Raw genomic sequence first — 22,282 nt, forward strand, 5'->3', positions numbered from 1 at the left:
GATAGAGGTTTTTAAAATTTTGAGAGGGACGGACAGAGTTGACGTGGGTAGGCTTTTCCCTTTGAGAGTGGGGAAGATTCCAACAAGGGGACATAGCTTCAGAATTGAGGGACAAAGGTTTAGGGGTAACATGAGGGGGAACTTCTTTACTCAGAGGGTTGTGGCTGTATGGAATGGGCTTCCGGTGGAAGTGGTGGAGGCTGGCTCGATTTTATTATTTAAGAGTAAATTGGATAGGTATATGGATAAGAGGGGATTAGAGGGTTATGGTCTGAGTGCAGGTAGATGAGACTAGGTCAGGGAGAATGGTCGGCGTGGACTGGTAGAGCCGGACAGGCCTGTTTCCATGCTGTAGTTGTTATATGTTATATGTTATATGTTAATGAATGAAAGATATGCAAAAAAAGTAACGATGATAAAGGAAACAGGCCATAGTAAGCTTTTTGTAGGGTGAAAATGATAAGCTAGTGTGACTTGGATGGGGGAGGGATAGAGAGAGATGGAATGCCGGTGCTACCTGAAGTGAGAGAAATCAATATTCATACCACTGGGCTGCAAGCTGCCCAAGCGAAATATGAGATGCTGTTCCTCCAATTTGCTTTAGCCTCACTCTGACAATGGAGGAGACCGAGGACGGGAAGGTCTGTGTAGGAATGGGAAGGAGAATTAAAGTGTCCAGCATCCAGGAGATCAGGTTGGTTCACGCGGGCTGAGCGAAGGTGTGCGGCGAAACGATCATCCAGTCTGGCCGATCTGAGCGATCGATCCATGGAACTCCTTCGCTCAGCCCGCCTGAACCAATCTGAAGAAGGGACTCGACCCGAAATGTCGCCTGCCTGTCCCACTGAGTTACTCCAGAATTTTGTGTCTATCCGGTTTAAACCAGCATCTGCAGTTCCTTCTTACACATAACTCTTCAGGTGACTTTATTATCACCACAGTTGCTTGAAAATAATAGGCAAAATTATTTCCAGCTTGGATTCAGAAATATATTCAGTATTAACTTATTGATATAAAACCAATCAATGTCCAGTATTTCCATTCTGTAAGTGTTTCGAGGGACACAACAAAAATAGTTTAATGTTCTGTAGCTTGTACTTCAAAGGAACCATTGCTTTAACCTCTCAGTGCATCTATTTATATGGCCAGCATTTTGAGCAATGGTGCTTTTAATTGTCTATGCTGTATTTTTTTACTTTGACATTCCCTCTGGGAATCTCTCTTTACAGGACATAAGAAGGAAGTATTGGACCTTTTGCTGGAGGAAGGTTTTGAACCCATTATCCTCTGACCTCTCAACTCTCCAGAACAATGAAAGGTACGCATCTGAAAAGAATTTTGTCAAGTCCAGAATTCACCTGGGAGGCAATATCAAGAGCTGAATCAATCAACACCACTCGCACTAACAGTCAGTAACTGTCAAGGTCACTTTGGCTTTATGCCCCAGGCTCATTCCAGGGTGTAGTTCCTGTAAAAACTATCAACGTGTAGCTTATCTGAGGCTATTACCCAAGTAAAAGCTTGCTTCCCGGCCAACTGCTAACATGTCCTAGTGATAAAGTCTTGCTATCAATCTGACAAAGTAATCTCCAAGTATGGTTCCATGACAACCTTTTGCAATCCATTTCAGTCCAAAGATAGCCTTAGGTCATAGGTATGTCATTATAAAAAATGCTGTGACGTACAAGATGAAAGCTTCCGTTGCCCAGGTAGATCCTGCAATACATCACAGCCAAAAAAATCAGGAGAATCTTAAGCAAAAAACAAATGCTGAAAGAACTCAGCTGGTCAAACAGCATCTGTGGAAGGAAATGGGCAGACAATGTTTTGGGATTGAGCCCCCTTTTCAGACTGTAATGATGGTGACAATTAACTCTCATCATTGATCACAGTACATATGAAAGGGGAGAGAAAGGCCTTAGGTTGTCCGAAAGTGTTTTATATAAAGAACTTTTGAAGGACAGTAACTGGAGACACGAGATGGCAGATGCTGGAATATTGAGCAAAAACTAAACTGCTGGAGGAACTCAATGGGCTAAGAAACTTCTGTGGAGAGAAATGGACAGATGATGTTTCAGGTCAGGACCCTTCTTAAAGTCAAAGACAAGAGTCAAAGTCAAGACTGGAATATAATGACTGTTGTAATGTAAGAGGTAGTGTTGGCAGTTCTGCACAGAGAGCTCTATCATACACCAATGTGGTAATGGCTTGTTAATCTCTTTTTAGTATGAAAGGGAGGGATTAAAGGTAATCAAATTGGTATCACTATTGTGCGATTATAATGTAAATGGTTGTCAAATCTAAATAGGAGTCATAGAAGAGGAGTAAAGTAGTTAGTCAGGGTCAAAGAATGGTTCAGCATATCAGGGAATGCAGAATGTGAAGTGGAAGAGCAGGAAGTTCTGGAGAGGAGACAACGCTGGAGATGTTAAAAATAAATAGTGAAGACTGATTAGGTAGGAAGTGAGGACAAGGGGGAATCTTGTCATGATTTTGGGAGGAGTGAGGATAGAAGTGCAGGTGTGGTCAAGGGTATTGCAATTGAGTAGGGGAATACTCAGTTAAGGAAAATTGAAGACACAGTGAAACCACATCCGTGGAAGTAACTTCTGGGTGAATTTGATGGAAACAAAGAAACTGGGGGCACAGAAAAGCATCTTGCTCAATGTATTGAACTGTAGAATTTCAAAGCTGCAAAATACTTCTCACCCATGACATCTGCTTATAATACAATACTGAGAGGTTTGTCTCATTGCACCAACTTGGAATGGCACCGAGTCACATCCATATACTGCTTTTGCTAAGACATGGCGGTATTGTCCTTTTTCTGTTAATTATAACATATTTCTCAACAAGGGAATCTGAATTTGTCTATAATTCTGTAAAGAATGTGAATTTATCAACATAAACATGTGATTTATAATCTTTCCTATGAATCTTTATACACCGTCCATGCCTTGCAAGCATAGAGTTTGACATGACATGATTTTTAAACCGGTTCAGTCCTGGCAAAAAATTAGTTTGAAGCTCTGTTCCTTTACAATTAATATAACTTTGTAATTAGATTGAAATCCAGTGAGTGGTTTCTAATTTTGTGTCCAGACTGATTTTAAACTTGGAACTGATTAAGTGAACATGTTCAGTATGGTTTAATTTCAGTAGGTACAAACGAACAGTAAGCATGACCAGAAATAATAGTTTGTAAACTTAATGGTACAGCCAACTAAACCCACAAACTCTTAACAGCTCCAGATAAACACTTCAATCAGGTTAACAATGATAACTTACTCTTACGCATTTTTTGATCATCATTAACTGGAAGTATACTAACAGCGATCCATTCAGTCTTGACTTTAATTACTCAACATCCGAGCAACATTTTTACTTACATACTGACAGACTAAGATTTGGTTATGGATTAGCCACACACAACCCTCTGTGAATTCTCAGTCTGAGTTATGCCTCTGAGTTATAGAGTCATACAGCATGGAAACAGACCCTTCGGCCCAACTTGCCCATGTCAATCAATGTGCTCCATCTACACTCGTCACACCTGCCTGTATTTAGCCATGTCCTTCTAAACCCATCCTATCCATGAGGAAAGATGAAATAGGAAGCCAGATATTTGCTACTCCCTGTCAATTTTTGGGCCTCCTGATCCCTATTGGAATTTAGTTTAACATTAGAAAGAAAAACAATAAAGTAATATAAATATATTACAGATTTATCAATGTTTTTTAAACTTAATTAGTCTGAGTAATTTGCGGCGGTGCAGTGACGCAGTAGTAGAGTTACTGCCTTACAGCGCCGGAAACCCGGGTTCGATCCTGACCACGGTTGCTGTCTGTCTGTCTTATTGTTGAACTGCGGGTAATGTTTCATTTCACTACACATTTATGTGTATGTGACAAATAAACGACTATTGACTATTGATTGACTACAGAGTTTGTACGTTCTCCATGTGACTGTGTGGGTTTTCTCCGGACGTTCTGATTTCCTTCCACACTCCAAAGACGTACAGGTTTGTAGGTTAATTGGCTTCAATAAAAATTGTAAATTATCCCTAATGTGTAGGATAGTAGGCTGAAGGCCTTTTTCTGTGCTGTATCTCTAAAGTCTAAAGTAAAGTAACTGTATTTATTCATAATTCATTTACAATCCACATTTTAGCATTTATTTTTTATTTATTAGGGAGAGATGGTTGTTCTGACAAAGCCGACATTTACTGCTCTTTGCTTTCTATTTTGTTTAACTTTGGCACAACTGATTAGCTTGCTGGGTCACTTCACACAGTCGACAAGAACACAGACATGGGCCAAATTTAAAGGGCATTTGTAAACCAGTTGGATTTATATTACAAAATTTACATATAATTTTGTTGCACTGAATTTAAATTACTATATACAAATGGAATTTGATATGACTTAAGCTCGGGGTTATTTCTAGTTCTCTGGATGTAATCACCATTCTACCATACCTAACGACTTTTTGCCTTTGCACAATCAGACTTCTGGAAACAGTCGGATTTTGTTCAATCCAGGAATAAGGGTTGCTAATCTTATACCTACAGAGCACTGCATTTATTTCCTTAACAGAGAAAAGAAAGAAATATTTATGTTCATGCAATATCCTCTCCCATACCTCTATCTCTATCTCCAGGTCCCTCAGGTCGGCCGATTTGGGGCTACTCACTATCCCGCGGTCTAGGCTTAAGCTCAGGGGTGACTGCGCTTTTGCGGTTGCAGCTTTGAGACTGTGGACAGCATCCCTCTCCCTATCAGAACTGCCCCCTCCATCGACTCCTTTAAGTCCAGGCTCAAAACCTATTTCTACTCCCTAGCGTTTGAGGCCCCCTGAGGGGGTGCTGTGAACTGTTTATGTATGTGCTGTTATGTTTGTGTGCCATTTTATGTTCGTTTCTTAGTACCTGAACTGATGTGCAGCACTTTGGTCAACGTGGGTTGTTTTTAAATGTGCTATACAAATAAAATTGACTTGACTTGACGACCTCAGGACATTACAAAACTCTTTACAGCAATTTTAAGTATTTTTTTAAACGTTGACAGCCTGCAATGCAAGAACGCGTTAATCAAGCTGCATACATGCAGCTCTCCAAAACCTGTTTTAGTCTTTCTGAGCCAGGGTTAAATTTAAACATAACACCAGGGATAAATCACATCCTATTCTTCAAATACCTGCCCAGGGATCTTTTAGTTCCACCTGAGAGAGCAGAACAGGCCTCGTTTGAATGTCCCATCTGAAATACAAACGTCTCTGAAAATATTCCCCCAGTAGTGCACTGGTACGTCTCTGTAATGGGATTTGAATTGACAACCGTCTGGTTCAGATGTAGGAGCATAAACATTCAATGCTTTGTGATAACCATCTGTCGTGAGGGATATTAAACTGCATGTCTGTAAACCTAAGCGTTTTATATTAAATGAATTCTTTTTCTCACATATGTCAGCAGTTAACCATTCGTTTTGCAAACGAATGAAATAGAATGAAGATAAACACCGTGATCGAGTAAGAAAGCTTTCAAATGGTGATTAGTTGATTTCTATTGCAACTGCTTTAATACTGTTTGTAGAGAAGACTGAGATCACTGACCAACTACATTAGTTTAGTAGTTATAGAAGCTAAGCAAAGGCTGGTGTATTCTGCAATCAATGGCTCTCCTCTAAGCCCTGCAGGCCTCTCCATATCTGCATGGGTCACGCAAGGAAATTATGAATATACTTATCATTCAATATACAAGGACCTGGAGATGGTGCTTTACAAAGAAAAAACACAAAGTGCTGGAGTAACTCACACAGACTTAATTTGTCTGATTGAATTCAGTCATAACAACTTTCTAATCAAACTTGGCATCATTCAGGCCAACACAATCTATGTGCTCCTGCATGTGGAGTCAACACTCCCACGGCAGTGTGTAAAATCTAAAGGGTGTTCTAAAGCATCTCACTGATAATATTTTGAGAGCACTTCTTAACCATGGCATTAAAAATAAAGAGGAATAGGATCAACCAAATCAGAAAATTGGGATCTTTACCAATTTCCTCTTCAAGTCAAACAGCACACCAACAGAAGTCTAATACCACATATTTTTCTCTGGGATTCAAAACAAGATCTGTAGTGGTTCAAAGGGAGGACTTTAAAAAATACACATGGAATATATAGTTGATCTCCCCTGAAATATGTCCATTTAAAAGGTTGCAGAAGTTTGTTCCTGAATGTATTTTTATATATCTTTTTTTCATGGCTGACCATGGGTGATGCATCCTAGTTGGCTGCTTGCTCCACACCTCGGCTAGAGCAGCGTTGCTTGTGGCTGAAGAGACCAATGCGAGAGTGACAGTCTCTGTCGCAATGGTCACATTTGTGTGTGGTCTCTGGTCTGTTGAAGTTGCTGCATTCCTTTCTGGGTGCCCGCTTATCTGCCACTGCGTTCATCAGTTTCTCTTCCCTCGTTTTGAGATGTTGGTTCAGGGTACCTCTCCACCTCGTACCGTCAGCTGCAAGGCTCTCCCAGGACTCCACATTGATGTCGAGCACCTTCAAATCTCTCTTTTATATATAACTAGTATTTCTTACACAACGAAGCAATTTGAATGTTACGGTTTGAGATTTTTGCTCAAAAATGATTAACAGATCTTTATTTGGAGTCCCTTCAACACTGGAGGTTGCTGCAGTGAAGTTCTGAGAATTTAAAGCACAACTCAGTCAATGTAGAAAGGAGAAATGGAAATCTAAACTGATAAATAAAGCAAGTTAAATAGATCATTGCACAAATCGAAAAACATTAAACTTCAGTTTCACCAGTTTAATGCAGTTTTCTCGGGTTAATCTTGACTGAATTAATACTGATTAACCAACAGAATTGCTTTTTTTATTTTGAATCTCAACATTAAAATGGCTCTATTACAATATAAATCTCAGAAATAATACAATAATACAAACAAATTTGAAGACTACTACTACTAAATGAAGCATATAAAAATTTGTGTTTGCAAACTAAATGAATGAATGAATGAATTAATTGAATGAATGCTGTTTCTCACATACGGTGGCAATCAAATATTCTGTCCTTACAGATTCTACAAAACCAGTGAAATTTCATAAAATTGAATACTTTGATGTCTCAAGGAGATCTTTGATGTATCGAGATGTAGCATTTGCGCTAAGAAATAACCAATTAATGCCACAGAAACTCCATGAATGAATGAATGAAAATGAATGAATGAATGAATAAGTTTATTGGCCAAGTATGCATATACAAGGAATGTGCCTTGGTGCTCCTCTCACAAATGACAACACAAACATACAGTTAACAATTAAGAATAAAGCATAAACACATCAAAACAATAAGGATACACTATTACGGTCTAAACATGTGGTTGAAAATAAACCAGAGCAAAAAAGAGACTACAGACTTTGATTATTGAGTAAAACTATCACTCGTGGGGAAAAAAGCTGTTTTCATGTCTGGCTGTAGCTGCTTTGACAATCTAGAGTCGCCTTCCAGAGGGAAGTGCTTCGAAGAGTTTGTGGCCAGGGTGAGAGGGGTCAGAGATGATCTTGCCCGCTCGCTTCCTGGCCCTTGCAGTGTACAGTTCGTCAATGGGGGGAAGGTTGCAGCCAACAACCTTCTCAGCTGTGCGAACGATCCGTTGCAGCCTCTGGATGTCGTGCTTGGTGGCTGAGCCAAACCAGACCACGATGGAGAAGGTGAGGACGGACTCAATGATAGCAGTATAGAATTGGACCATCATTGCCTGTGGCAGATTGTGTTTCTTCAGTTGCCGCAGGAAGTACATCCTCTGTTGGGCCTTTTTGACTGTGGAGTCGATGGTGGCCCCCCATTTAAGGTCCCATTTAATGACTCCACAAATGTGACTATGGTGTTGTTGATGGTGAGTGGGGGGAGGGGAGGGGGATCTCTTCGAAAGTCTACAATTAGTTCCACTGTCTTGAGAGCATTGAGCTCCAGGTTGTTGCGATGGCACCAGGACACCAGCTGTGTCACTTCCCATCTGTAGGCAGATTCCTCCCCATCCTGGATCAGTCCAATCAGGGTAGTGTCATCCGCAGTATAAGAAAATAACTGCAGATGCTGGTACAAATCGATTTATTCACAAAATGCTGGAGTAACTCAGCAGGTCAGGCAGCATCTCGGGAGAGAAGGAATGGGTGACTTTTCGGGTCGAGACCCTTCTTCAGACTGATGTCAGGGGGGGCGGGACAAAGAAAGGATATAGGTGGAGACAGGAAGATAGAGGGAGATCTGGGAAGGAGGAGGAGGAGGGGAAGGGAGGAACAGAGGAACTATCTAAAGTTGGAGAAGTCGATGTTCATACCACTGGGCTGCAAACTGCCCAGGCGAAATATGAGGTGCTGTTCCTCCAATTTCCGGTGGGCCTCACTATGGCACTGGAGGAGGCCCATGACAGAAAGGTCAGACTGGGAATGGGAGGGGGAGTTGAAGTGCTCGGCCACCGGGAGATCAGTTTGGTTAATGCGGACCGAGCGCAGGTGTTCAGCGAAGCAGTTATCCGCAAACTTGAGGAGCTTGACAGAGGAGTCTGTGGAGATGCAGTCGTTGGTGTAGAGAGGGTAAAGAAGAGGGGAGAGTACAGCCTTGCGGTGCCCCTATGCTGAGGGTCTGCGGGTCCGAGATGTGCTTTCCCAGCCTCACATGCTGCTTCCTGTCCGTCAGGAAGTTGATGATCCACTGACGGAGGGGTTCAGACACAGTCAGCTGGGAGAGTTTGTAGTGTAGTAGCTCTGGCACAATGGTGTTAAAAGCAGAGCTAAAGTCCACAAACAGAATCCTGGCATAGGTCCCCTTGTGGTCTCGGTGCTGGAGGATGAAGTGTAGGCCTAGATTGACTGCGTCGTCCACCGATCTATTGGATATGACTGAATCTAAAGAAGGGTGAGTGAGCATCTGAAAACCTATGGGAGTGAGGACATTTTCTTTAATTATTTACTGCCACAGCTACATTTATATTGCTTGCTGGGAATGCCAAGGCCATGTGTATTGAAAGAAATATCAATACCAGGAAATTCTAGAGTGCTTATTATGTGAAAATGAAATGTATGATTGTTCATGTTCATAGATTCAAGGAACAGAATTAGGCCATTAGATGGGGAGATGGGGAGATTAGGCCATGATGTCCCACTCCGCCATTCAATCATGGCTGATCTATCTTTCCCTCCAATCCCCATTCTCCTGCCTTCTCCCCATAATCCCTGACACCCATACTAATCAAGAATCCACTAATCTCCGCCTTAAAAATATCCATTGGTTTGGCCTCCATAGCCTTCTGTGACATGAATTCCACAAATTCACCTCCCTCCGACTAAAAGAATTCCTCCTTGTCACCTTTCTAAAGATACGTCTTTTATTCTGAGACTATGGCCCCTGGGCCTAGGCTCTCCCACTCGTGGAAAAATCCTCCCCACATCCACTATCCAGGCCTTTAATTATTCGGTAAATTTCAATGAGGTCCCCCTTCATCTTTCTAAACTCCAGCGAGTACAAACCCAGTGCCATCAAACGCTCATCAGATGTTAACCCAATCAATCATTCCTGAGATCATTCTCGTAAACCTCCTCTGGACCCTCCCCAATGCCAACACATCCTTCCTCAGATATGCGGCCTAAAACTACTCACAATACTCCAAATGCAATCTGACCAGTGCCAAGATTTCTTGTGTCTTATCGTCGGTTTAAACCAGCACCTGCAGTTCCTTCTTGTAAATTCTCACGTGTGCTAGATTAATATAGTTTTACTGTACAATATATCTCTCCAGAAAAAAAAAACTTTCACCATGACCATCCACCATGATTAAAAAAAAGTTCTGTACATGAATTTCCAAGAAGGAAATGCTGATCTAAACTGAAAAGTGCATGACCACAGAATAGGGAGCAGACCTCTATGCAGAATAATGCTACAGCTGTGGCTTGAATGATTTAGTATTCATTATCAAATTCTGCAGTGCAGTGAAGTATCAAATAGTCGAGGTTTACCACATTTGAAAAGTTGAAAATCAGAAAAAACTGCAGACATTGGAAACTGATGTATAGACAGAAAATGTGAGAAAGAATTGACAAGTCAGACAGCATCTTTGGAAGGTGAATGGAGGCTGCTGGATAGTATGAGTTGAAAAGTTTATATTTAAGCATAAACCCATATTGACTTGAATTAAGGCCTACCTTTATGTCCTGGTTTATTTTCCTCACCATGACTGTGATGTATTGTATATGTTCCTCTAAGAGTTGTCAAACAATATTCTCTCCTTCACCTCTGTTTTTCAATGCCCTTGAATACAAATCAATATTATCCTTTATACACCAGTTCTGGTTCCTGGTTTCATTGGTTTTCTCCGGATGGCGTAAAGGATCTTTAATTTAAATCTGAAGCCTTTGAGTCCATCAAAGCAAGGAATAAAATTATCAGAAAACAGAAACTTCGTTCTGTGTAGCTAATATATTAACAAGTTAGAACATTGTATTTTCAGCAGTTTAGACTGGTAATTTTTTGAGTAAAACACCAAGCAAGTCAGGCACCATCTGTGGAGGACATGAACAGGCAACGTTTTGGGCGATCCAAAACAATGCCTATCCATGTCCTCCGGAGATGCTGCCTTGACTCGCTGAGTTACACCATCACTTTCTGTTCTATGCAAGATTCCAGCATCTTTAGTTCCTTACTAGACCAAGTGGGCGTATTGGGCCCAAAGCTCTCCTGCATTGATGCAGCACCTTCTCCTGGCACCCCCCCCCCCCCCCCCCCCCCCTCCCTTCAGATAATCGCAAGCTGTTACACTTTAGGAAGTCAAATTAGGGCAGAATCTTCACAATGAATGGCAGGGCAATGGTAGAGCAAAAGGATAGAGGAGTGAAGGTACATTGTTCCCTGAAAGTAGCATCACGGATCGATAGAGTGGTCAAGAAGGCTTTCAGTACATTGGCCTTCATCAGTTAGGGTGTAGAGTATCGAAGTTGGGATGTTATGTTATAGTTGTACAAGAAGTTGGTGAGACCACATTTGGAGAATTATGTTCATTATCGGTCACGCTGCTTTAGGAAGGATGTTTATAAGCTGGAAAGTGTGTACAGAAAATTTACAAAGATTTTGCAAGCACTTGAAGATCTGAGCTATAGGAAGAGGTTGGCCAGGCTAGATCTTTATTCCTTGGGGTGCATGAGGCCGAGGGGTGATCATAACGGGGTATATCAAATCATGAGGGGAATAGATCGAGGTATCCTTCTGGCATGCTATGTCAAGTCAAGTCTACTTTATTTGTCACATACACATACAATGTCTGATGGTGCATGCTATTTGACAGAGATTGGTATAGGAACAGAGACAGATGATGTTGAAAATGAGAGGGAAGGAAGGAAGAATAAAAGGAATTATATCATAGGTGTAATTAGGTTTCCTTTTATCATAATTTAAAAAAAAATTAAAATCAATAAAACAAATGTCCGACCCAAGTCATGAGAAAATGACTCCACTTAGATGAAGTCACCAGGGGATTGTGAGGAATAAACATTTTTGCTCATGCAAGAGTGGTTATGTTTTTAACAGTGGTACAAAAATAATCAATCAGCGTTTTCAAAAGGATATTCTTTGCCAGCCAATGGGGAAGAACAGGGGAAATTAAACTGCCAGGTTTGGTCAATTAGAAGCTGGTACAGACATGATGTGCTGAATGGCCTCCTGGAGCTCCAAGGACTTTATGATTCTCTGATCTGTGAATCTGGTTCTCATCTGGAGGAAGAGAATAAAGCAAACCAAGCGATGCAGGAAATGGTATCACACATGAGTGCTGGACACAGCTGTGTGTAACTCAATGGGGAACTAACAAGGGGAGAAAACCGAGTAAACATCAAACAGCCTTGCAGCATAGTATTAAACTAGACAATTGAAAGAAAGTTTTAATAAGTTTACTTAACGGTTACTCTGAAACATTCTGCTGGTGTTTTGATTGATTGAGGTTCAGGAAGGTTACAAAACATGCAGCAAGTAAGAATTTCATTGTTCTAGCAGGGACACTTGACAATAAAACTCTTGACACTTGACTCTCTTAATAATAATAATAATCCATTTATTTTATATAGCGCCTTATCACATGCTCAAAGCGCTTTACAAAAACAATTAACATAGAAACAAACAGACAAACTATCCTGACGGAAAAGCGGCGAATACACAACGCCAGCGTCCTCTCACGTCAGGGTCCGGCAGTAGACATTAAAAAGCACAAGACACACAGATATAATTTTTTACACAAAACAGCCATCACAGTGATTGCTCTAGGCATACCCTCACTGTGATGGAAGGCAAAGTCTTATCTCCTCCTCATTCTTCTCCCGTGGTGCCACGAGGTGATCGAGGCTCCCAACTTTTTGAAGCCCCCACCGGGCGATGGAAAGTCCCAGGGCCGAGCCGAGCAGGCCGATGAAAGTCCTGAGCCCCCACCGGGCGATGGAAAGTCCCAGGGCCGAGCCGAGCAGGCCGATGAAAGTCCTGAGCCCCCACCGGGCGATGGAAAGTGCCGCGGCTGGGCCTCGCAGGGCGATGAAGGGCCTGCGAGCGGGTCGATCGTACCTCGCGCTTCGGGGCGGTCGAAGCTGCTACGGCTGGAGCTCCCGAAAGCCGGTCGCCAGCCAGGGACCTGCGAGCTCCCGATGTTGCGGTCTGCAGGGCCCACGGCCGAAGCCTCCGAGATGGTAAGTCCAGGCCCTGCGACCGGAGTCTTTGAGGTCGATCCCAGCTGGAGGCCGCCGACTCCACGATGTTAGGCCGTAGCGCGAACGGAGATACGACACGGTACAGGTCGCATCTCCGTTGAGGAGGAGATTTGAAAAAAGGTTTCCCCCAACCCCCCCACCACCCCCCTACATACACAGAATTAAAAATAAAACAAAACGTACATTTAACAACGACAATGACAAAAAAACAAAAAAAAAACAGAGAGACTGCCGGTGAGCCGCAGCTGCAGAACACAGCCACGCCCCTTCTTGACTTGACAAACCTTCCAGCCCCCAAACATCTCCTGCTAGCACTGCCAAAGCTGTGCATTCAAAGTACATTTTCTCTGGCTGGTCTACATATCATATCATATCATATCATATCATATATATACAGCCGGAAACAGGCCCTTTCGGCCCTCCAAGTCCGTGCCGCCCAGCGATCCCCGCACATTCACACTATCCCACACCCACTAGGGACAATTTTTACATTTACCCAGCCAATTAACCTACATACCTGTACGTCTTTACATGTCAAGGAAAACTTCACCGCCTGCCAAAAATTAATCCAAAATAATTAAGTACATTAATTTGACAAAAACATCAAGTTTCATTCATTTAATTGATGCATCCTATCGAACTTCAAGTGTGGTAAACATCCTGTCTTTCACAATAATTCTGACGCCTATTTAAGACAGAGGTGAGATGATTTTTTTCCCCTTCAGGTGCGCATGAAAGATTATTGTCATATCATCACTGACCAGAAGTGCATGTGGTCCAGCCACATAAAGACTGGGGCTAGAAGAGCATGTCAGAGACTGCGTATTCTGTGGTGAGTGATTCACCTCCTGACTCCCTAAGACCTTTTCACTATCTATTGAAGTTAGGGTGACCTTGATTCTGGAGTAGAGGTGACAGAGATGGAACTATTTTTCATGATTCTTGCAGGTTATTTGCTGCAACAGAAGCAATCTCAGTTCAGAGCGGTGTCATCGCTGCCCCCAAGCAACAAGCTTGTTGGATATGAAGCAAGATAGACTGAAGAAAGCATTGGGGAAATGCTTTCCTGCCAGGCAGAAGATGCAAAAGCTTGAAAGCACGTACCACCAGATTCAGAAACAGCTTCGTCCCTGCTGTCAGCAGACCACTTAACAGGCCTCTCGTAAAATAAGGCTGTGGTTCAAATCTGCCAACCTACCTCATTGCAACCATTGCTCTTGTTTTTTTAATCTGCGCTTTCTTTGTAACTGTAATGTTACAATGCTGCAACACTATATGCTGCACTCTGATACGTTTTTCTTTACACAACCTGTTGTACTTGTGTGTGGAGACACAAGGAGCTGCAGATGCTGGAAACTTAAGTGAAACACACAAAGTGCTGGAGTAATTCAGTGGGTCAGGCAGCATCTCTGGGGACACAGACAGGTGACACTTTGGGTCAGGACCCTTCTTTAGACTAACTGCAGGGAAGAGAAAGCTGAAACAGAGATGGGGGTGGGACAAAGCCTGTCAAGTGATTGGTGGATACAGGTGAGGAGTTGGGGGGGTGATTAGCTCATGGATTGACAAGGGCCAGAGATGTAAAGGAGACAAAAGAATATCAGGTAAGGAGAGATGGGAAGAGAGGTGTAAAGCCAGAGCAAAGATTGTAGATGGAAGGGTTCAGGTGCGAGTTGGTGAGGTGAGGAAGGGGGTGGGATTGTTGATTGTACTCATGTACAGTATGATTTGACTGGATAGTACAAAGTTTATTACTGTATTTCAGTACACATGACAAAAATAAATCAATGTCAATCTGTGCAATATAGCTTTGTGGATGCACAAAACTGCAGGTACGTAATTCCGCTTTCATCAACCAAATGAACTAAAGGTCATAGACGAGTCCCGGGCACCTAAATGTTTGCATCATAAAGCAATGAGATGCAAATGCTTAGGATTCTTTTTCATTCTCAGGTTCTGCTACATCAGATAACATTAAAATTATTCACATGCGTCACTGAATTTCTTTGATAGCTTATCCCAGCAATTACCTCTGTTGTCAAGGGCACCAAACACATTGGAACATCATGATTTGCATGTCAATCTGAAGAAGGGTTCTGACCCAAAACGTCACCTATTTTTCTCCAGTGATCCAGTGAAGTTACCCCAGCATTTACAATACAATACAATACAATACAATACAATATATCTTTATTGTCATTGTACCCAGGGGTACAACGAGATTGGGAATGCCCCTCCCATACGATGCAATAATTTAGGTAATTTAGACAGCAGCAACCCAACGAAACGAAACAGTTGTAACAGTTTTGGACAGGGTAAAGTGCAAGTTGATCTATGCGTTGTGGCCATACGGCTCAGCAGGACCGGTTCATAGCAGCTATGGCCCTGGGGATGAAGCTGTTCCTGAGTCTGGAGGTGCGGGCATAGAAGGCCTTGTATCGTCTGCCCGATGGAAGGAGTACGAACAGACTGTTGCAGGGGTGTGAAGAGTCTTTGTGGATGCTGGTGGCTTTTCTGAGGCATCGTGTGTTGTAGATGCCCTCCAAGTCTGGTAGCTGTGTTCCGATGGCCCTCTGAGCTCTATGGACTACCCGCTGTAGAGCTTTCCTTTCTGCCTCCGTGCAGCTGAGGTACCACACAGGGATTCCATGCGTTAGGATGCTCTCTATGGTGCAGCGGTAGAAGGTCGTCAGCAGCTGTTGGGGTAGACCAGACATTTTTGTGTCAATCTTCAGTATAAACCAGCAGCTTCAGTTCTTTCCTACACATCATGTTTTGCAAGTTCCCCTCCATGTTGCACATTGACCCGCCTTAGAATTACATTCCTGTACCTTCATCAACACTGGTCAAAATCCTGGAACTACTTAAAACAATGTGCTTGACTGCAGGGCTTGAAGAAAGAGACTGACAAACATCTTCTTGAGGACAATTAATTAAAAGATCTCACCTTTCAGTGATGCCCACGTCCTAAGATAGAACATTTAAAAAATCACTAACTTGATGACTGTTAATTGTTTTAATAGTAATTTTAAATTCAATAATCTTGGGTGTTCAGTTGTGAAAATCCAACTTGTGCAAAACATGGCACTAACATTTTGTATTCAAAAGAATACACGGAACACAGCTAACTCTTTTTAGAAAGGTTCAAAGGTCAACAATAAATCACAACAATATGGAGCTACCCAAATCAAGTCTTTTTAACTAAGTATATTTTTAAATCCAAATTCAAGTCACATATGCAGGAAAGAGAAAAAAAAAGGCATTTTATTTTGGTTCTACATATGGCTAGTGGAAGGAAGCACACTATGTTCTTATGCCGAGCTATGTGAGAGTGCTGGGTAAAAATAATTCACAGATGTTATGCACTTTACATTTTTCTGAACTACTTTCTCAAAGGAATTGAGATCTCAAGGAGCAAATATGTTGATGTGTTTCCTATGTATTTTCAGGTCATTGCTCCATAGAAAAGTCACTCGCCAATACTTGCGGGATTACTGAGAGAACATTTCTGAAGCAAACTATCTTTAAGGCTCCACACTTGTGGCAAGAACCATTGACAAAATATGCCAGCCTTTTAACAATCACTCCAGGCTAATTGGTCACTCCAGAACCCACAAAAATAGGATTGAAGCACATCACCCTTGAACCTGAGAAGTTACCTGCAAAGGACAAGAATGTGCTGCAACTACTATTCTGACTGACACCTGATTCTAAACAGAAATATATAATTATATATTTTATTCAGAGGGTAATTATTAAGCAAGAGTTAACCTCATGCCTGTGTATTTACAAGATAGAAATGTATTGAGCAGACTTTTATGTTGCTGGACATGTGACAGTCATAGAACAATGAGCAGCTAATTACACAAATACTTGCAATAATTAATTCGCCTAAGGAGTGCACAAAACGAGTAACGTTCATTCAGGCAATCCATCTAGAATATCAATATATCTTAATTAAGCCTAGATTTTAGTATAGAGTGAGGGGTACTCTCATTCTATATTAGTGGGTGAAATTTAATTTTACAAGTCTCATGTTAATTCCTATAAGAAACAGGAACAAGAGTAGGTCACAGCTTCTTGAACCTACTCCACATTTAATAAGATTGTTGCTGATCCAAGTTTCTCCGTTAATGAGGGCCAGCGATCACCATGCTAATCAGCGAACAGAGTTTTCCAGGGAACCAAAACGTTCTCATTCACTGTGCATGTCCTGCCCTGATTTAACTTCCAAAATTGCATGTCTGAGTTGAATTCCATTTCTTTGGATTCAATTCACCTCTTTTACAGGTCATCTCTGCCCCAGAAGAGATTCCAATGGGTCCAAGAATCTGAAGCCCTCCCTCCTGCACCAGCTCCTCAATCACACATTCATCTGACCAGATTACCCACCAGCAGTAATCCAGAGATTAAAGCCACGAGGTTCTTAACCTTCTGCCTAACACCCTATGTTCATACTAAAGGACCTCATTCCTTTTTCTACCGATGAGACTTTAAAGAGATAATACACTGCAGAATACCGCTTATATATTTCCACTTTACAGGAGGCAGTTGAAAATCACCCCTTAAACAATTATGTTCTCTTGCTAATCAATTTGAAAGTGGAAATTCTGGCTGAAAGCAAAATATATGAATACATCACTTTTGTAACATTCCGTGATGGTAGTAACTATTATGAGTGTGCCTGAAACTCAAAATTAACTTTTTCACTACATTTAATTCATAACAAATTAACTGAACCAAAGTGTTCCTTGAGAAAATGCCAGGTCTTCTCACTTACATATAAAAATCTTAAATCATTAGGCTGTAGCTTACTTAATATCTGTATGGTAAAACTCGATTAACTTAGCATGCTTGAGACTTTGGATGTTATTCCTATTATCACCTTAACATACTTTAAAATCATATATGGGTTTTTTACATGTTACAGAGCAGAATAATAAATTTTCCACTGAATCCAGTAAGTTTCAAGGGACACAGGAAACAAGGCTGAGGTGAGCCAGATACTGAACGATCCAGATTTCTGTATAACTGGGTAATGAATTGTCAGAGTTTTATAGCATATGGTGTATGGCAATAGTTAGATATAAACTACTACACTAACAAGAACTCAAACAAGGCACAAATCATGATTGAGATCATTGATCTCAATCTAAACAAATTGCAGTTAATCGCCCTGGGAACAGCAGCTCTGATGGGTAAATAGTCTTTTTTCCTTTCAAAAGGTAAAGGGGTTATCTTATGCGGCCAACAAATCCAAACTTCATATGTGCATAACTAAGGTGGGAATTGAGAAAGATGTCTTTTGATGCTTGATTAGTTTAAATATTGACTAGGAAAACATGAAAATGTTTGTTTCCTTTCCATTGACTGTTCACTAATTTCCAGCCTCCCCCTCCCCCTCCTCCTCCACACAATGGCTGGTTTCATACTCATATCTTCTTTTCATATTTTTGCACAACTAACCGCAACAGTCCCCACCTTTTATGGAAAATAAACCCACTTCAAATGACTAAGATTAATCTGTATATTTTTTTTAATTTCCTATCCCACTTGTTTTAAATGAACTCCATGCTAACTCAGCAACCAAAAATAGGGAACTCAGTTTAATACTCTGAAGAAGGGTCCCGATCCAAAACATCATCTGATCATTTCTCTCCACAGATGCTGCCAGATCTGCTGAGTTCCTCCAACACTTTGTGTTTTGCTCAAGATTCCTGCATCTGCAGTTTCTGTTATCTACACAATAAAGAGATTCGAGTCATCTCACAGCCAAGAGAGAGCAGATCAGATCTCTGTAGTTTTGTAGCTCTACAGGTGGTGGGTAATTAAACAACTAACAGAATGAACAGACTCCAAGTACACCCCTGTCCTTAGTGATAATGGGCCCAGAAAGTGAGTGGCAATGATATGATTGAAGCATTCACAACTATTTTCAGCTGAAAGTGCCAAGTGGACAACCCATCTTTTGGAATGGGTGATGTTTCAGATCGAGACCTTTTTTCAGACCTGAAGTCTGAGGAGGGTCTCAACTCAAGATGTATCCCATCTGTCTGAAGAAGGGTCTCAACCCAAAACGTCACCCATTCCTTCTCTCCGAAGATGCTGCTTGAGTCCCGCTGAGTTACTCTAGCATTTTGTGTCTATCTTCGGTGTAAACTAGCTTCGCGTGCAGAGGAACACCATCACCTACACATTCTCCTCCAAGTCACATGCTAGCCTGATCTGGAAATAAACTGTCATTCCTTCATATTTGGTGGGTCAACACCTTGAAACTCGCTCCTCAACGGCAGAATGGGGATGTCATCAGCAGATGGACTGCAGTGGGGAACGCCTTTCCACCATTGTCAGCGACATCCAGATCCTGAAACATGAACATGAACATGAAAGAAACAATGTTCTTGGTGACCACTGATCAACATAGGTCAGTGGAAAACTATGCTGAAACAAATCTACAAACCTAGCCACATTGGTGTAGGCTGCACAAGATTAGCCGTGCCTCCATTTTGTTTTCTTTGGCTACCAATAACATTTAAACATAAAAAGGGGACAATTAGATGCAAGAGACTGCAGATGCTAGGCCAAGAGTTAAAAACAAACTGCTGGAGGAACTCAGCAAACGGATGCTACCTGGCACTCTTTTCCTCCAGAAGTTCACCTTTGCTCAAAATAAGAGGCATGCATGGTACACCTGCATGATGATTTCATCTTTAGTCCTTCTAGGTGGGTTATAAATTAATGGAATTAATCCCCTGTTAAACGCGGAAGGGTTGAGGTAGAATTTCAAAATAAGCACATGGATGTACCACATCCAGTGAAACCTCATAAATCACTTTAAAGATTCATAGGTGTATGTTTGACGAAATGTAGTGCCAATTTAACCACTTTTAAAATTAGAATTACACATTGTCAAAACCAAACATTCTCATTTGCTTAATTAAATTTAACCCTTAATTCAGAGAATCACAATTCCTATAACTCCAGTGATGTTCCCTTCCTACTTTACATATTTAATTAAAAAATGTGGTTGGCCTGAATATGGTGAAGCTTCCTTATTTGATCAGAGTGGAATTTCTGACCTAATCCAGGTTAGCCACGCAGATCTCCCTGACTGATTTGCAATACACTGTTTGGCTAATTTTAACGGGAGATTTGAAGGGGAGACGCAGGGATTGCTGCAGTCCTGTGTACAAAGGGCCGCGGCGCCAGCCCTCACACCCTCGAGGATGGCCGGAGGAGCGGTAGGACTTCAGGCTCCGGGTACCGACTCGTCCCTGACCCTCAGCTCCTGGGTGGCAGCTGAGCACCTGGGACTCGCCGTTACTACAACAGCTCCGTGCCTGTGGTGTGGAATGTCCTGTATTTATGTGTTGCGGGCGAGGAGCAGCTCCAACCAATAGGCAAAAACACACAGTGCTGGAGGAACTCAGCAGTTCAGGCAGCATCTGTGGGGGGAATTGGAGGGGCGACGTTTCGGGTCGGGACCCTTCTTCAGACTGTTCACTTGCCTTTGATGAATGGACTGGCCTTGAGTAAAATTCCAAGAATCCATCATCTGACTATTGGAAACATAAATTCATAAGTCATAGGAGCAGAATTAGGCCATTCGGGCCATCGATTCTACTCCGCCATTCATTAAATGGCTGATCTATCTTCCTCTCTCAACTCCATTCTCCTGCTTTCTCACCGTAAAACTTGACACCCATACTAATCAAGATTCTGACAATCCCTGCCTTAAAACTATCCTCTGACTAAAGGAGGACTAAAGGAAGTCCTCCTCATCTTCTTTCTTAAGGTATGTCATTTTATTCTGAGGCTGTAGCTTCAATTGAACTCCTATAGTTCTGCTTCAGGCTCACAGGACTCCTAGGAACAGCAGGTGCTGGAACCTTGAGCAAAACCCCAACTGCAGGAGGAATTCAGCGGGTCAGTCAGCATCTGTGGAGCAAATGGACAGGTGACAATTCGGGTTGGGACCCTTCTTCAGACTCGAGTCTTCAGGGTCCAGAGTTGGAAGAAGGGTCCCAACCCAAAACACCATCTGTCTTTCCTCTCCAAATGCTGCCAAACCCGCTGAGGTCCTCCAGCACTTTGTATTTTGCACATGGGCTGAAGCTTTCTTGCTGCACACCTTTCCACTCAATGGGGCCCTAGTTCCTACATTCCCTCCCACCCTCCAGGGCTCAATTCCCCCCCCCCCCCCTCACCAGGGACCAGGTTCCCTCACTCCTTTCCACCCAGCAGGGCCTTATTTCCAACCCCAACCCCCAACCCGGGGCCCGGTTCCCTCATTCCCACCCAGTCCCCACATTCCCACCCTCCCAGCCCTCTTCCAGCCACTGGAGCTTCTTTTCCCATGTTCTCATTAACCTCATCGCATTCACTGTGTAAGACTCTGTAACATCTAAAAAATAATGAATTAAAAATGTGTTGCCTATTAATAGTCTAACATCGAGATAGATAGTCCAGAAAAAATATGTCCAGCACACAGTCCCAAGTGAGCCAGATTATCGAAATCTTGGAGTTTTACTCTAAATAAAACTGAACTGAACTATGGCAATCATTCTGTTTTGTTCTCCATTGTTATGTTTTAACCCGCAGCACACGTTGTTCTCCGATCAGCACTGTGATTATTGGCCCTCATTGAGACCCTCGGCTTTAAATCTGTTATACTTGTTTTCAAAGACCTATATGATCTTACTCCTTTTCCCCAGTTCTCTAACCCTCAAAATACCTGTGGAACACTCCTTCATCTCAAAAATAAATCCACCACCATTTGCTGTAATTTATCCTACGGAGACACTAAAGGTTTAGACTTCAGCCTTTAAACTGTTTCCTTTGTCTCTGCGTTACTCTGTAACTTGATGTCAGTTTCTGTTTGATAAATGCTCCGGTGTGGATCCCTGGGGCGTTTTGCTGCCTTAATGATGCTGTACAGAGAGAAATCACTTCCTTAAAGACGCTATAAAAATTGAAGTTTTTGTTATCGTTGCTTGCACATGAAACACGCTTGCCGGTAGAGGAAGTGTAATTCAATTATTAGCATATTCGAAAGGATTTTTTAAATCCACCTTGGTTCTGAGTTTTACATCAGGGTACATCTTATTAATAGTGGAAAATAATTGAGAGAAAGCATATAATTGCGCATTACATACTAACAGGACAACCACATGGGGTCATCAGTTCTGGTGTTTAACTTACTCTCTTGCAAGCAATGAAACCATCAGGAAAGGAAAAATGCTGGAAGGATCGTCAGGGAACATCTAGAAAGGAAGAGGACAAATTGCTTTTCCAGGACAAACCCTTCCCAGGGGTACTAGTTCTACAAACAAACCATTTACCCTTTTTATGGTGAGGAATGTCAAAAACATTTTGGCTATGCACTATTAGGAATTACTCCGTTTACAAAAAAAACTCTCTACTTCCACAGTAACTAATTAACCAAGTTCTATTTCATGGGATTGCTGAATCGCTTGTGGATTTCAAAGACATTTTTGATTTTTGAGTCACACTATATTTTTCT

General features: G+C 41.9%; 1 long non-coding RNA gene across 2 annotated transcripts in view; it reads left to right on the top strand.

Annotated features, from left to right (window-relative positions):
• The window catches only part of LOC144608971 (uncharacterized), a 29,973-nt gene extending 10,188 nt beyond the window's left edge, over positions 1-19,785 (top strand). Inside the window, exons 3-4 of one of the 2 annotated variants that reach the window (XR_013549260.1) lie at positions 1,230-1,318; positions 16,209-19,785. This is a non-coding gene — a long non-coding RNA (uncharacterized LOC144608971). Of the gene's footprint in view, positions 1-1,229; positions 2,641-16,208 lie in introns of those variants that run through there. The other variant, XR_013549259.1, reaches the window with a different exon arrangement.
• The last annotated feature ends 2,497 nt before the right edge of the window (positions 19,786-22,282 follow it).

Source organism: Rhinoraja longicauda, chromosome 33 (genome assembly GCF_053455715.1).
Source record: "Rhinoraja longicauda isolate Sanriku21f chromosome 33, sRhiLon1.1, whole genome shotgun sequence".
NCBI lineage: Eukaryota > Metazoa > Chordata > Chondrichthyes > Rajiformes > Arhynchobatidae > Rhinoraja > Rhinoraja longicauda.